Genomic DNA, 7,632 nt, shown 5'->3' on the forward strand with positions numbered 1-7,632 from the left:
GGAAGGAAATAAGCCTCTTTCAGGGAAAGGCTGGGAAGTGGGCATTTCTTGGGGCTAGCTGGTTAAGAAGAGTTTCATTGTTTGATGTAGTCCAATGGGACCAGTGAATTCAAGCTCCACTGCCCACCAGAGTCAGGTGGTGGAAGGGCATATTCTGGGGAGCAGCCTAAAAACCTGGGTACCAGATATGTGTATAAGCTCCTGCCAGGGAGACACTGATGACTTGGAATGGGCCAGTGGGTGAAGGTGGAGATGGTGTCCAGTGACCTTCTTGGTTTCTGGGGAAGATTGCAGTCAGGCCCTACTGTGCTAAATTAGAAGCCTGATGCTTAAGCATCAGCTTTTAAAGTATACAGATAAGCCTCTTTCAGGAAAGACTTGGAGATAGACATTTCTGTCTGCTTCCTCTGGCTGAGGCTTGGGGAAATAGCCTCAATGTGTTCTCATGAGCCCATTAACTGTTTCTTTGCTATAATTTTGGGGTCTCATGGATGCAAGCCTTGTTGGCTTTCAGAGATCCTTACCATTGACAAAATGTGTTTACTTTCAATTTCACCTCATGTAATTCTCTATATAACCCTGGGAAGTGGTAGGAAATGTAGTTATCTGCATTTTAAAATAAGATTTAAAACAGACCAGACAAAGGATAGCAAGATCAATGTCAACATTTGTTTTTGGTATCATTCCTTTATGTTTTAATATCATTCCAATATTTTGATATTATTTATTTATATTACCTTATTAGAATACATATGCCTGACATTCCACATCAGTTAGAGTTATTACTCAGAGGCAACAGTACTTACTATACATTATGTAATGGACTGTGTTTAGGTGTCAGAGTTCTCTGCAGAAACATTTAATCCACTCAGGTTGATGAGTATATCTCTTTGCCTAACGTCAGACTACTAGTAACTAGTAGAATAGGCCCTTCAAGCTAGGTCTTTAGACTTCAAATGCAGAACTATGCTATATTGTATTGTTTCTCATGGGATAAGGTTTAAGGGATGATGGTTGACTTGTTCCCAGCAACTCATGTGGAAACTGGTACAACTGAGGCTATAGCAATCCCATTGAGTTTCATACCAGAGTCTCTCTTATTTCTAACCAATAAGTTTTCCATCCACAGTCTCTTCATGGCATTTTTCATTTCCATGTTTCTCAGGATGTAGATCAGGGGGTTTAACATGGGTGTAATGATGGTATAGAACACAGCCACCATCTTGTCCTCAGTAAAAGTGGTGGAAGGCCTTAGGTAGATGAAGAGGCAGGGGTCAAAAACAAGATCACCATAATGTGGGAAGCACATGTGGACAGGGCCTTGTGCCTCCGTCTGATGAATGAGTCTTAAAGGAAAGCAAGATGACAATGTAAGAGCCTACAAGAATGACAAAGTAGCTCAGGGACATCATGCCACTGTTGACTATCACAATGAGCCCTACCACATATGTGTCTGTGCAAGCTAGCTTCAGTAAAGGGTGGACATCACAGAAATAGTGGTCAATCAGGTTGGGGCCACAGAAAGGCAATTGTACAGTGAGGATGGTCTGGATAAAGGAATGCACAAGCCCTCCTAACCAGCAGGTTACCACCAGTATGGAGCAGACCTTTCGATCCATGATGGTCATATAGCATAGAGGCTTACAGATAGCCACATACCTGTTATAGGCCATCAGTGTGAGAATGAAGATCTCTGTGCAGCCAAAGACATGGCAGAAAAAAAGCTGCACCGTACAACTGACAAAAGAGATGCTCTTGACTTTGGCTTGGGAATCAACAATCAGCTTGGGGGCTGTAACAGAGGAATAGCCTTTGTCCACAAAGGATAGGAAGCTAAGGAAGAAGTACATTGGAGAGTTGAGAGTTGGACTCCTTTGAGTGGTCATTATAATGAGAAAATTTCCAGTCATGAGGATCATATAAAAGAATAATAACAAAAAGAAGCATAGTTGTTGTACTTTCTCATTTTGGGAAAGACCCATGAAGATAAATTCAGTAACATTATTTTCCATGGAACCTGGGAATTTCACGAGAGAAATACAGTTTGACTTTACCTATAGGAAAAAAAAAAAAAAAACCCAAGAAGGATAATTAGATTTGGGCACATAGTATCACAACATTATTATTTAAAAAAAATTATTCTCAAAATTTCTTTCTCACTTTAAGGTACTAGTTTGGGTAAAGTCTCTCTCTCTCTCTCTCTTTTTTTTTTTTTTTAAATTAACATATAATGTATTATTTGTTTCAGGGGTACAGGTTTGTGATTCATCAGTCTTACACAATTCACAACGCTCACCATAGCACACAACTTCCCCAATGGTCTGTTTCTTAAAATTACCAGGGATAGAGGTGCTGGCGGGAGAAGAGAGAGAGAGAGAGAGAGAGAGACACACACACACACACATACAGAGAGACAGAAAGACAGAGAGAAAGAAAGGGGGAAAAAAAAGAACTGACAGGCTTTGAACGGATTTAGGGATAGTCTTGTAGTCTTGGCTCTCTTCTTAAGTGTCAGTTGTCTGACAGAATTTATTGTTGCACCAGAATTTAAATTAAATCTCTGTGTTAAATCAAGGTTCCAAGTGGCAACCTCTAGTCTCTTCATCTGAGGATGCTTTTCATCCATTTTCCAGTTGGTGTATGGAATCTACAAAAGTAAGCACACACACATACACATTTGTGATCATATATATATAAGTCTTAAAATGTGCACTTTAAGTCAAACCCAGGATGTAATTACCTTTTTATGAGACTCCTTGGGCTCCCAAATTCCTGATAGACTGACTGGCTTTGTCATATTTTTGATTATTCCAGAACTTCACTCTTTGTCCCTTCTTATATGTCTAAAAGTTGGGAAATATGTATAGAGTCTTCAGGAAAAGGGACTACCATCTTCAAGATGCTAAGGCTTCAGATCCTAGTTGACATTAGTTGTTATAAAATATGGAAATGAATTGACTCTCAAGTAGGTTTAGATCTTTTAGATCTTAACAATGACCAACTGTGAGTTCTGGGACAAGTTACGTACATTGATAGAGACCCAGTTACTTTGGTCATTTGGTATAACTGCTACATGCATACCAGGGTCTCCTTTGCTTTGGCCTATGTCATGGACTTTGGGATGATCATTTCATTCTGATGCCATTGAATGCAGTTTCTTTGTTTCATTATCCCTGTATACCTTTGAACCAAAAGATGTGTGAAGGGGAGACAATGTGTATCTTTATCTTTGTATTGCCTGAATACAAATACTACTCTCATAAGTTTGACAATTCATTTAAACTTCAATTTCTTCATCCTTCAAATGGAAACACTACTGACTGCTTCAAGAGAGTTATTTTAAATACCAAACCTAGCCCGACATATAGTAAGCACCCAGTAATTATGCCCTCTCATTTTCTAACTAGGTTACCAGTACTTAACACATTTTATGGTGAAAATTTTCAAATGTATACACAATGGAGATAACAGTAGTATAAACTCTAATATATTGATCACTCAGATTAAAAAATGATCTATATTGTACTACATTTGCATCATCCCTCCCTCTTCTTCATCTTTTTGCCAGGGTATTTTAGTGTCATTCCCAGTCATCATGCCATTTTAACCACTACATGCTTCATTTTCTGTATTTCTGGGGAATAGTCTCATGTGACAGGTGGGGATACTCACCATTATACTAACGAGGACGGCGGTGGCCATCCCAAATATTCTCATGTGAACGAAAGGCTCAACCACATCTAACAAAATTACCAGGAGTTGCTTGATATTAACCCATTCCTGGTTTGTAGGAACCATGTTTTGCTCCTGTCTCTCCATACAGTGCTTAGGTGGGTGCTTACAATGTCTACTCCATGTGCTAGGGTAGTGCACTGTGGCTACTGTGTACTTGAACTGCGTACAGAGGGACTAAGAAACTGAAGTTTTGGTTTTATTTAAATTATTTCATTTTATTGAAATAAAAAACCTAAAGCAATGTAAAATATTATGATATAATAAAATTTGGACATATTGACATATTGGGTTAAATAATATATTATTAAATTTTATTAAAATCAATTCTACCTACTTGTTTTGATCTTTTATGTAGCTACCAAAACATTTAAAATGACAGTGTGACTTTCATCATGACCAAGTGGGATTTATCCCTGGGATGCAAGGGTGGTTCAACCTTTGCAAATCAATCAATGTGATAGAACACATAAATAAGGGAACACACAAGAATCACATGGTCTTCTCAATAGATGCAGAACAAGCATTTGACAAAATACAGCATCCTTTCCTGCTTGTATAATGTTTCTATCACACAGAGCTGTACTGGGGATTAGGCTCTAGTCTAAGTACTTAATCATATTATTTCTTGTAGTTATATAGAGTATGTAGAATTATTCCCATTCTTCACATAAGGAATAAAACCCAGAAAGTTAAAGTAGCTTTATCTATGGTCATGTAACTAGTCATTGATGAAACACAGATTCAACCTTGATACATTTTCTTAGCCTATGCTACTTTATATCATGGGCCCAGCACGCAATGCTACTTTATATCATAAATGTACAATTTCCATTGGCATTTATTTAAAAAATATCGATAATAGCTTTGGGATCTTCTTTATTATTTTAATGTTTCTGGGATATGAATTGCTCCTTTATTAACTTCAAACAAAACTTAATTCACGAAGATAGATACCAGTACTCTGATAAGTAGGTGGAGTCCTGATGTCCTGTGTTCTTGGAAGACCCATCGGCCTTGTCACCAAACAGTAGTTTCTGCTACAGGATAGGAACAATCTCAGAAAATGGAACAGACTGTGACAAAGCATATTAAAACTCTGTCATTTCTCCTTCTAGAGTCTGGGTCTCAGTAGGATTCTTTGTCTCACTGTCCTCCCTCTACTGTCACCATGGCATGTGGTTCTGGGCCTAGACATGGATTATTTCACAAACCAGAATACATTAGTACCCTTCAATCTGTGGTAGAATGAGGACAGAGGCAAAAATCTAATGATGAGAGTTTAGGCATCACCAAATGCTAAATTTCAGTGCCTTGACTAAATGCTGATTCACTGAAAAAATTTATCCACAGACATTCCTTGAGAGAGGTGGCTTTTTTTAAAAAGATTTTTTTAATTAATTAATTTATTTTCAGCATAACAGTATTCATTATTTTTCACCACACCCAGTGCTCCATGCAATCCGTGCCCTCTATAATACCAACCACCTGGTACCCTGACCTCCCACTCCACTGCCACTTCAAACCCCACAGATTGTTTTTCAGAGTCCATAGTCTCTCATGGTTCACCTTCCCTTCCAATTTACCCCAACTCCCTTCTCCTCTTTAACTCCCCATGTCCTCCATGCATTTTGTTATGCTCCACACATAAGTGAAACCATATGATAATTGACTCTCTCTGCTTGACTTATTTCACTCAGCATAATCTCTTCCAGTCCTGTCCATGTTGCTACAAAAGTTGGGTATTCGTTCTTTCTGATGGAGGCATAATACTCCATAGTGTATATGGACCACATCTTCCTTATCCATTCGTACGTTGAAGGGCATCGTGGTTCTTTCCACAGTTTGGTGACCGTGGCCATTGCTGCTATAAACATTGGGGTACAGATGGCCCTTCTTTTCACTACATCTGTATCTTTGGGGTAAATACCTAGGAGTGCAATGGCAGGGTCATAGGGATGTTCTATTTTTAATTTCTTGAGGAATCTCCACACTGTTCTCCAAAGTGGCTGCACCAACTTGCATTCCCACCAACAGTGTAAGAAGGTTTCCCTTTCTCCACATCCTCTCCAACACATGTTGTTTCCTGTCTTGTTAATTTTGGCCATTCTAACTGGTGTAAGGTGATATCTCAATGTAGTTTTAATTTGAATCCCCCTGAGGGCTAGTGATGATGAACATTTTTTCATGTGTCTGATAGCCATTTATATGTCTTTATTGGAGAAGTGTCTGTCCATATCTTCTGCCCATTTTCTGATATGATTGTTTTGTGTGTGTTGAGTTTGAGGAGTTCATTATAGATCCTGGATATCAACCTTTTGTCTATACTGTCATTTGCAAATATCTTCTCCCATTCCATGGGTTGCCTCTTTGTTTTCTTGACTGTTTCCTTGGCTGTGCAGAAGCTTTTGATTTTTTTTTAAAAAGATTTTATTTATTTATTTGACAGAGAGAGATCACAGTAGACCGAGAGGCAGGCAGAGAGAGAGAGAGGGAAGCAGGCTCCCCGCTGAGCAGAGAGCCCGATGTGGGACTTGATCCCAGGACCCTGAGATCATGACCTGAGCCGAAGACAGTGGCTTAACCCACTGAGCCACCCAGGCACCCCAGAAGCTTTTGATTTTGATGAAGACCCAAAAGTTCATCTTTGCTTTTGTTTCCTTTGCTGTGGCTGATATTGAAGAGATTACTGCCTATGTTCTCCTTTAGGATTCTGATGGATTCCTGTCACACTTTGAGGTCTTTTATCCATTTTGAGTTTATCTTTGTGTATGGTGTAAGAGAATGGTCGAGTTATATTCTTCTACATATAGCTGTCCAGTTTTCCCAGCACCATTTATTGAAGAGACTGTCTTTTTTCCACTGTTTATTTTTTCTGTTTTGTTGAAGACTATTTGACCATAGAGTTGAGTTCCATATCTGGGCTCTCTACTCTGTTTCACTGGTCTATGTGTCTGTTTTTATGCCAGTACCATGCTGTCTTGGTGATCACAGCTTTGTAGTAAATATTGAAATCAGGTAACGTGATGCTGCCAGTTTTGTTTTTGTTTTTCAACATTTCCTTAGCGATTCGGGGTCTCTTCTGATTCCATACAAATTTTAGGATTATTTGCTCCAGCTCTTTGAAGAATACCGGTGGAATTTTGATCGGAATAGCATTAAAAGTATAGATTACTCTGGGCAGTATAGACAATTTAACGATGTTTATTCTTCCGATCCAAGAGCATCTAATGGTCTTCCATCTTTTTGTGTCTTCTTCAATTTCTTTCATGAGTGTTCTGTAGTTCCTCGAGTACAGATCCTTTACCTCTTTGGTTAGGTTTATTCCCAGGTATCTTATGGTTCTTGGTGCTATAGGAATCAATTCTCTAATTTCCCTTTCTGTATTTTTATTATTAGTGTATAAGAAAGCTACTGATTTCTGTACATTGACTTTGTATCCTGCCACATTGCTGAATTGCTGTATGAGTTTTAGTAGTTTGGGGGTGAAGTCTTTTGGGTTTTCCATATAAAGAATCATGTCATCTTCAAAGAGAGAGAGTTTGACTTCTTCATTACCAGTTTGGATATCTTTTATTTCCCTTTGTTGTTGTTACACCATACACAAAGATAAACTAAAAATGGATAAAAGACTTCAATGAGTGACAGGAATCCATCAGAATCCTAGAGGAGAACATAGGCAGTAATCTCTTCGATATCAGCCACAGCAACTTCTTTCAAGATATGTCTCCAAAGGCAAAGGAAACAAAAGCAAAGATGAACTTTTGGGTCTTCATCAAAATCAAAAGCTTCTGCACAACCAAGGAAACAGTCAAGAAAACAAAGAGGCAACCCACGGAATGGGATAAGATATTTGCAAATGACAGTACAGACAAAAGGTTGATATCCAGGATCTATAAT

General features: G+C 38.6%; 1 pseudogene; it reads right to left on the bottom strand.

Annotated features, from left to right (window-relative positions):
- Positions 1 to 1,033: 1,033 nt before the first annotated feature.
- Positions 1,034 to 2,012, bottom strand: LOC131839721 (olfactory receptor 4S2-like; annotated as a pseudogene).
- Between the last annotated feature and the right edge of the window lie 5,620 nt (positions 2,013 to 7,632).

The sequence above is a fragment of the Mustela lutreola genome, chromosome 1 (genome assembly GCF_030435805.1).
Source record: "Mustela lutreola isolate mMusLut2 chromosome 1, mMusLut2.pri, whole genome shotgun sequence".
NCBI lineage: Eukaryota > Metazoa > Chordata > Mammalia > Carnivora > Mustelidae > Mustela > Mustela lutreola.